General features: G+C 44.6%; 1 long non-coding RNA gene across 1 annotated transcript; it reads right to left on the reverse strand.

Moving 5' to 3' along the window:
* Positions 1 to 336: 336 nt before the first annotated feature.
* On the reverse strand, positions 337 to 4,634 carry LOC125759698 (uncharacterized). The gene is made up of 4 exons (XR_007417319.1): positions 3,179 to 4,634; positions 3,041 to 3,112; positions 991 to 1,073; positions 337 to 621 (listed from the first exon to the last, which is right to left on the reverse strand). It is a non-coding gene; the product is annotated as an uncharacterized LOC125759698 (long non-coding RNA).
* Between the last annotated feature and the right edge of the window lie 4,440 nt (positions 4,635 to 9,074).

The following is a 9,074-nucleotide window of genomic DNA, read 5'->3' on the forward strand; positions in this document are numbered from 1 at the left end:
ATAGTCCGATGCGTATTAACATGTGATAGTCTAGTGAGCATGAAACGACCTTTGACATCAACACTCATTTGATTCTCTAATGTATTTCTTCAGAATTGTTTTAATGTACTCATAATGTCATTCAAAAACATATTGGCCACCGTCATTCTAATGTGTCCTTATGAGTGACTTTCTTGTGAGTATGAAACATCCTGTTTGCAATGACCCTCGGCCAAGCTTGTGCTTCGTGGCCAATGACATTCATAACATTCCTGAAACAGAACTATTACAGCGCATGATAAGATTTATGATATGTCCGGATGATAGTACGGAATCACATATTAGTTGTGCCTGACAATGTGTTTGCTGGTTGATACACATGCAGCCAAGCATCATACAAAAGTGCATGTATGCACCTTCTACGACACTTGTGCTGTACAAAGACATTTCTCAACAAAAGAAAATGGATAAAAACATTTATTGACTGGGAAACATGCAGAGGTTAAATGAAAGAAAAATATGGTGTACACCTGTCATATCTTCGTTTCGTTTAATCTGTCTACTTAACATTGATGACAGATTGCTTTTGATGCGCAGGGTCCTTGTAGGGTATCCATGTATGTGTATCCATGCATGTGTATCCTGCACGAAAGATCGCAGTAAATATATAAGAGTTGCAAAGAAAACTTTATCCAACACATCGTGCACCTTAGAACACTTAGATGTACTGCCAAGGCCCCGTGCAGGTAGTTGACAAAAAGCACTTTTGTGAAGTTAGAGTTAGTCAAAATTGCATCTTATATCGCATTTCCAATAGAAACTTTCAGCAAATCCTGTAAGAAAACAGGAAAACAACACAGAAGGTCAAGTCCAGCATCAAGTATACATTAATGGAGTTACGTCTAGGGTCTTGCTTCTTTGATCTTAGAATTCCCTCAAAAAAGTTGCAATAGGTTCATGAGCAGGCGCAACATGTCGAAGCTCTTTGTAAAGATTGAAACAAATGCCTACCATAAAATATAAGCTCGACCAGGCTCACAGGTAGAACGCTCCCATCTTCGTCTGCAAGCTGTCGTCTGCTTCAGTTCCACGAACTGGTGAGATCACCGGGTACATATGTTAAGGATACCAGAAAACATTCATGAGTTGGCGCACCACACAGACCTTACAGCTCACACACAATACATACAATGTATTCAGGCAAGTCTATGTTTATATACCAGCAAGGGCCTTGAATGATGGACTCAGATTGCGCTATAAGAACAAGTATAACCTGAGCAACGGCTCATGGCAGACAACTGTAATGGTGCCATTGCAAGCCGAACTTTCAGAAACTTATGTACTTAGCAAACACTATGTGGTTGGAGAACGTAGATTACGATATAGGTCATTTAAATGACGAAAATTACATCAGCTCTGCTACACAATATAAAATGCATAAATTGATAAAATAAGAGTATGTGTGGCCCATGTGCACACTCCATAATGCCGAGCTTTACATATTGTATTATATGATGAATTTGAGCCGTTTAGGAAAGTAATTCTAGTCGTGTTAAAGCCAATCAATGCCTGGAATATCGGTTTGAATTTGTAATGCTGCAAGCCATAAAAAAAACCGTTAACCACTTTTGTCAGCCTTCTCTAAACTTCTGCACACATAGTTACATATGAGAATTTAGATTTGTTTCCCATAATAATTACTTCATAAAATTAAAGTAGCACTCTCACAATGAATGCTACGTCTTAGTCGCACAACCTGCAAATAAGAGCGCTTTTTCAGTTTCATGCTGCCTTAAGAAAAGCTCACAAAAGAAACATGAACTTTAGATAAGCACATAATTGAGGTGTGCTTTTGCCACCCCAGCACAGTGGATAAAAAGCTCTTGGAACAGTGCTGCTAAACCATTACAACAACTTCTGTTAATATAAACCAGTATGCTTCAGGAAACAATATAACGACGGGAAAAATATTTCACATCATTTTTCTCAAACACAAATATTGCAACAAAGGGCACCTTGCCAAACGCAACTGGCATATTTGCCTAGAATTGATAATTATATACATCTTGTGCTCTTTCAAATTACTGTACACATGGTGTTAGTACCAGAATATAACGTAATTCACTGACTTGTATTATCTTCAAGTGGGTTCACCCAACGCAAGTTCGTTTCTCGTAGCAACGACCTTGCACAGTCAGATTAAAATCCAAACCATAGTGCAACTAACTTCTAACAAAAACAAGCGCGGTGCAGTAGTCGCGGAGAAAGCCACAAACACACGCCACTGAAGAGCACCGCGCGCGCATGTGCAGCCGCAGCGTGTTTTTATATCTTCCTCCCCGCGTACTACATGCCAATTATTACTGAGTTTCCTGAAAAGTTACTTCATTTGTACCTGCATCATGAGAAGGCTAGGCGATGAACGTTATGTTTAAAGCAGTTCTATTTCCGAAGTGATAAGCCATCGTACAAGTAGCTTCAGGCGATGATCTCGTGCAGTATACAGCTGTAGTCGATTTCAATAACTTTCGACGACGCTAAGAAGTTTATTTACAGAATCACAACTCGGATACAAAAAATCTTGCAAATTATTCTTCCTTCGGTTTACGATCGCTTCTGAGCGGCGGAATGCCAAGAGCGGGCCACTTTCTCTCTCTCCTCGGTCGCGACCCGTCCCCTCTCCGGGAAAGAGCCATGCTCTCAGTCCTTCCCTCCTACCTCACCTCCCCCCTCCGGTCCCCTACGCCCAAAAGGGCGAGTGTTGCCCTCCCTGCGACACAAACATCGCGCAGGCGTCCCCAAGGTCAACCAGTTCCCGAGTAGAGAAGCAGCAGCGGGAAGCGGGCGGGCCGAGCGACAGGCATTCTTGGAATCGAAAAACAGCCAAGGAAGAAGAGCGCCATGACAAGAAACGCTTGCGTTACAGAAGCGAGCGGAGTATCGCGCAAAGCAACGCGCCTTCATCCACCCGTTGCAGTTGTAGGTAGTGAACACACATGGTGAGTGCTTCATACAACCGTATAAAGTGCACAGAAAGCATTGAGCATAGCGTAAAACATACCTGTCTATCATCCTTCCTCTGGCCATCATCCCCGCAGAGTGAACACACCGCCCAGACGATCACACTCGGCTCCTGCGTAAAAGACGTCATGTAATGAAGTAACCTAGCTGTGTAATTCAGAAATATTCTAGAACTTACCTAAATCAGGCATCCACTGTGCACTCTTCAGCTTTACAGTCCACAATGTACCGTACACTCGGCGACAGTCTTGTCAAAAGGCTGCTGTACGTCCGCACTCGCCTTCAGTCACGAGACTAGGACCTAGATCGTCTTGGAAGGTACACTTGACATTGAATCAAGTAACCAACGTGCATAATCGATAAACGTGGTAACGAAGCATTGCAGAACACAGCATGGCACACACACACACAAACCGCGCGCATCGTGCACCCGTCAAACAACTAAAGCGCCCCCAAGGACAACTTTTCTTGGCAATGAAGGGAAGGCTACGGGGGCGGAGCTACTGCACATGTACTGCTCCGCGAAATAGTCCGGTTCGGCGCGCGTTTCGAATTTAGTTTTGGTTTGTGAACCTTCCGTACCTATTGTGACGGCCATTTCATTGTTCGAGCGGCCGTCTCAGGCTTATACAGCCATTTGCTAGTGAAATTCGTCAGAAGCTCCCTAGGCGAGTCGTCGGGAAAGGTGGAGGGTGACGAGCGCTCACTTGAAGACGAAGGCGCTATTTTGACTGCGAGGTGCACGTAAAAGGTGCGACGTTTTCACAAGTGCAAAAACGCGAAATGACGCTGCATAAATCAAAACAAATATAAATATCTCCTTGGTGCGCGCTGACCCTCTCTTCAAACAGCGCTCCGTAGAAAATAAAGCAATGTTGTTGTTTTTATTTGTCACTGTACATAAAAAAAAGTGTATTTATGGCTTTTTTTAACCCGTGTGTGCATGTTGGGAATGTGTTATGGCTGTTCGATTTTGTTATACAACTATACATTTTGTTTTGTCAAAAGAAACGCTTTTTTGTTTCAAGTTACTGCCCTCTCCCGTGGATAGAAAGAGGTAGGGATTATGATAGGAGGAGGGAATGGGTAGGGTGTGATAGGCGACACCCAACGTTGCACACAGAGGAGGTGAATGGGACAAGGAAGGAGTGAAGGGAGAGAGGAGTTGACGCCGTGGAGAACGGAAGAGAGTCGCGTGGAGACGACATTACGAGGAGGCGGGGCGGGAGAAGGATGTACGCGACGTTGGGCCAAATCGAACTTTGGTTGTCGGCTGCTTCTGACCAGCGTTGCAACAGCGAGGAGAGATAGAGACAGTAGTTTGAGGTTGGGAAAAACGCTTGTCCGCGTATCTTTGCAACCAACAACATTCTGTTTTGGACATATATGTAAGTGCACCATGCATAAGAACAGTCCCTAATTTTTATCACAACAATAACGAACTTTTTTTCTGTACGTCACCCATTGTCCACAGTTCCAATTCTTCTCCGCCCCCCAAAATCCTTCGCGACGCCGTGCGGGTAATCCCCACTCTCCTCCGTTAATTTCTACTGGACAAATGGGCAACACGGGCCCCTGAGCGAGTGTTCGCAGTGTCACTTGATCATATCTGTTCATATTTGCATATGTGATCGACTCATGCCTTTTGAAAATAAGGAAATGCTTACTTCTATTATACGGCAGGTAATATATTGAACATTGCTGCGGTCGTCAGCAATTCTTCGATCGCCGGTGCATGGGCGATATATGTAAAATATTTACGCATTCTACTGAAACACGATATTTGTGTACATTGCAACACAAATTGTTTATTGCTTGTAGTCTCTGAAAGACGAACTTGTCTATTGTGATAAACTGATTTTACGGTGGCGATTAAGGCTATTTAACTTCTTTGTTGTGATGCCCGTTTTGACATTAGGAACGGCAACTGAAAGTCTGAACACTTCAGTCACCAGAAATTAAAGTGCACATGGTAATTTGACTCTCCGATGTACACTTAATGTTAAACGACATTAGGCTTTGCGTGTCTAATGTCTGTCTAGTGACTCATTAGGAGCGCACCTAGTCGACACTAGACACTCAAGACTCATTTTCATAAGGGTGCGCAGGAGAGAATTTCGGCATGTCTAGCCCGCGTTTCAGAGGTAGAGTGGAAAGGGGGAGGGGAGAGGGAAAGTGGAGAGGGGATGGGAGAGGGGGAGTGTGGAGAGGGTATGCGCATGCGCAGTAAGTGTGGTCAGGCCGCACACCACCACCACCACCACGACCACCGGATTGAGCTCCGCCTTAAGATACTTCGCATTTAAAACTGAAGCGGCGTTCGGCGCATGTCTTTTGTGTACGACGAACGCGATTTTTAGGGGCGAAGCTCCTTAAAGCGGCACCCGTTCGTCACCGTCGTATTGCGTAACCAGTCTTAACGCTAGTACCAGATCTTGACCTCCAAGGTGGTGCCAGTGGGAGATTTCTCCTGTGCGTTGTTGAACAATAAAACATTCGCGGCGTGCGCGTTAACTAAAAGCCGAATTCTTCTGTCTCTCATTCCCCATTAGCAGCCATTGGCATGTTCCAGTAGGAAACGTTAGTAGAAGTAGAAGTGTAATTGTTATCTAAAAGCCGACTTCTTCTGTCTCTCATTCTCATTAGCAGCCATTGTTTACCTCCAAGGTAGTGCCTGGTGAGATTTCTCCTGTGCGTGATTAAGCAATAAAAATTTTGTTCAAAACGCCGTTGATTGATGAAATAAACCAACGAAAGACGCCAGATGTTTTCTAAAAGCAAAACGAAAAGACGCCAGATGTTTCTAAAGCAAAAGGAAAGACGCCAGCTGCTTAACGAAAGACGCCAGATGTTTTCTAAAGTAATGGTTTTCTAAACAATGAAAATTCACAGCGTACATGTAAAATTAAAGTGAGCTGCAAGTCGTCATAACTCTAATCGAACCTTTAGTATAAACGCGCCCGATCTCACGTCGGTGATGATGTACTGGGTATAATTCACGGAAGATTCACGGTTTACCGATGAACCTCCGCAGCTTCGCCCACTGATCATCATTCACTCCACGGATATGCTGTGATTTTTTTTGTTTCAATTCCAGCAATGGTTTGCGTTCGTCGGTTCTGTCGATTGAGACCGAGTCACGTGATTCGAGGAGCTGTATACAGCTGTTCCTATGTCTGCGTGTTCACGAAAAAAACATCTTCACTGAGTTAACGTCCCGAAGGCCGGTTAATTAAAGAGCAGAGCTGGTGGCATCGCATAGCAATGAAGTGAGGTCATAGATACAATTCTCATGCTCTGTCAATGATATGTCTTCCACAAACTCATTTGTTTCTTTTCTTTCTTGTTCACTTTATTTCTCTCGCTCTTTTTTTTCTGTACTAATTTCTATTTTTCTGTCTGTTCCTTTCTTGCTCTCGTTATAAATTTTCTCCTCGTGGCAAATACACGTTTTCTCGGGGACTATCTCATATTTAGTGGCGCTTGTCCTATTTCTGAGGTACATACGAGCTAGTGAACTGTTCACGATGCTCACCAGGGATTAACCTCGACCTTAAGCAGCTAAGCTGTTAAAATTGGGATGATAAAGACTACTGACTAGTCAACCAGGGAAAAGCGCTATGCTGCAACAAAAGATGATTAGAGGTTTTTAGCAAGTTACGGGAACACGTTACGGAAATACGGTAAGGCAGTACGGTAGCGGTCCTCCTTTCCCGGTCGTTGTGCGGCTTAAGCACAGCAAGCGGGAAAGGAGGAAAGCTACGGTAGTGCCTTACCGTATTTGCGTACCGTATTTCCGTAACTTCCTAAAAGACTCTAATGGTGGGGGTAGTATGTGTGTTCATAATGAAATGTAAGCGACTTACAATACGAACACCCGTGTGAAGCGGTCAAATTAAGTGTGCTTACGGGGAGTACACTTCGGTTAAAGTGCGCTCTACCAAATCTAAACAACGCAAGCAAGACGTCACTTGCAGAAAAGTTCCGGTCGGATTGCGTTCCGCGAAAGCACTTTGCTGCGTCTCGTCTGCGTACGTCTCCGGCGGTGGATACTTGCAACGCGTGTATAAAAGACAGCTGTGTCTTTCGATGAAAAAAGGTAACTTTGTTGTTATTTATATTTCAATGTAAAACAATCACATTTCTGATTTTTTCTCTCCTACACGTTTGAAAAACGTGCTCGAAGTTCGTCGTCATTTTTTCGTTGCTACAGGTGCGTACTGTTTTGCCGTTCAACACCGCGTACTATGATGTGTCGCACAGCGTTCCGATGCCTGTTCCGCATACGTGCACTGAACTTGCCCGCTTGGCACGGGCAAGTTCACCCGCTCTCCGAAAATGGGAGAGCGGCTTCGCTGTCGCATGGCTCAGACAGTGTGTCATTATTTGTGTATTTGGAAACATGGTGGACGATTGAGAGTACGATATGCATTCTGCCTTGGGAGACAAGGGAGTCGTCCAGACAACGAGGGTGGTGAAAACAAATTATAAGCAATTCAGGATCTCAAGCCTGGTAGGGATGGCCGTCCGTGCGTGGAGCCAACGTTGAAGTAGTTCGATGTCTATGCCTTATCAAGCATCCTCCAATCGAGCACGGACTGCACACGTGGGTAACTTTGTATAGGCTCGTTAAAAATCATAAAAACCTAAAATTTTCTGGGTAGAAAGCTGTAACACATCGTACATATATTTGCCGTTAAAATCGCTGTTAAGCGTATAAATATGAATTGCCAGAGCTTTTACCGGAGAGTGTTTGTCGGGAAATATGGAGCCCCAGATACAACGTACAATAAAACCACGGTGCGCTTACGCATTGCATATACAATTCCCTGTAGAGATTCTACTTGGCTATTGATGTCTACTATTCTGCAGATGAAACGAAGCAATAACAGCACAGCATCATACACAGTAAAAGCTCGTTAATTCTGATTTCACGGGACCGCCAAATTTGCCCGAATTACCCTAATGCCGAATTATCGAGACTCTCAAGAAAACAATAAACAAATGTATTGTGCATCAATACACGTTCCATTTCTTGATGAATACACACATCCTGTACCTACATTGCATACGAGCAGTGTAAAAGCCGGAATTTTCATCACCCTGCGACTTCGTTGTCAATGCGACCGTGGCGCCAGACTCCGTGTTTAATAAGCCCGAAACGTGTTCTGAACTGCTCCCTTATTACGTGCTACCACCATCACCGCGCGCTCGTGACGATAGTTCTTTCGCAGGTGAAATGGCTGGCAACTGATAGTTCGTCCATCGCGATGTAGTAAACGAGTTTTATGCCCGAATGACGACCGCGGCTGAAAGCTCTTCGTCTTTAACAGCTTCCGCCATGCCCGAGTCTTGTGACATTGTGCGCGCATTGCACCAAATTAAAACGAAGCTGCTGAGTGCCAGACCACATGGGGACAAAGCCGTGGTCACTAACTAATGAAGACAGCGTTGCGGACAGCGCCGCGTCGCTGTTGGTCTTTTGCTTCGCGTATTTGCGGCACTTCATGCTTGACGCGCTCTAAGCTTTGTCCCAATTATCAGGGTTGCGGCCACATGTTACCGAATTAATGACAGTTTGATACCCTTAAACATGGCATATGATGGCCGGGACCAGGGAACACGTCCAAGTTATCCAAGTGTCCGAATTAACGAGGGTTGGGTCAAGGAGCTTTCACTATATAGGTTTGCTGTAAGATATGATGTGTATGGGGAGAAGACGCACCTATGTCTAGGAGCATGGCCAATGGTCTGCAATTCGAGAAAATTGTATGTGAGATAAACTGCTGAGCAAGGCCATGCAGACCAACACCGGCATGAACCTGTCAGCCACGAATAGCTTGAGCATGTACAGTACGGCCCAATGTTAAGGCGAACACTGGAACGATAACCTTTAATATTGCTGTCCCCCCAACTGCAAAAGGCTGCGAAATCTTCGCTCGTGCACGGTACCAGTGTGTGACAAGGATATAACCGATTAACGTGAGGATTTGGGTGAGTTGGTAGTTCATCGTAAAGGAAATTTCAATGGCGCGGGAATAAACACGAATGCACGAAAAGACAGCTGACACGGA

This window comes from Rhipicephalus sanguineus, chromosome 8 (assembly GCF_013339695.2).
Source record: "Rhipicephalus sanguineus isolate Rsan-2018 chromosome 8, BIME_Rsan_1.4, whole genome shotgun sequence".
Classification (NCBI taxonomy): domain Eukaryota; kingdom Metazoa; phylum Arthropoda; class Arachnida; order Ixodida; family Ixodidae; genus Rhipicephalus; species Rhipicephalus sanguineus.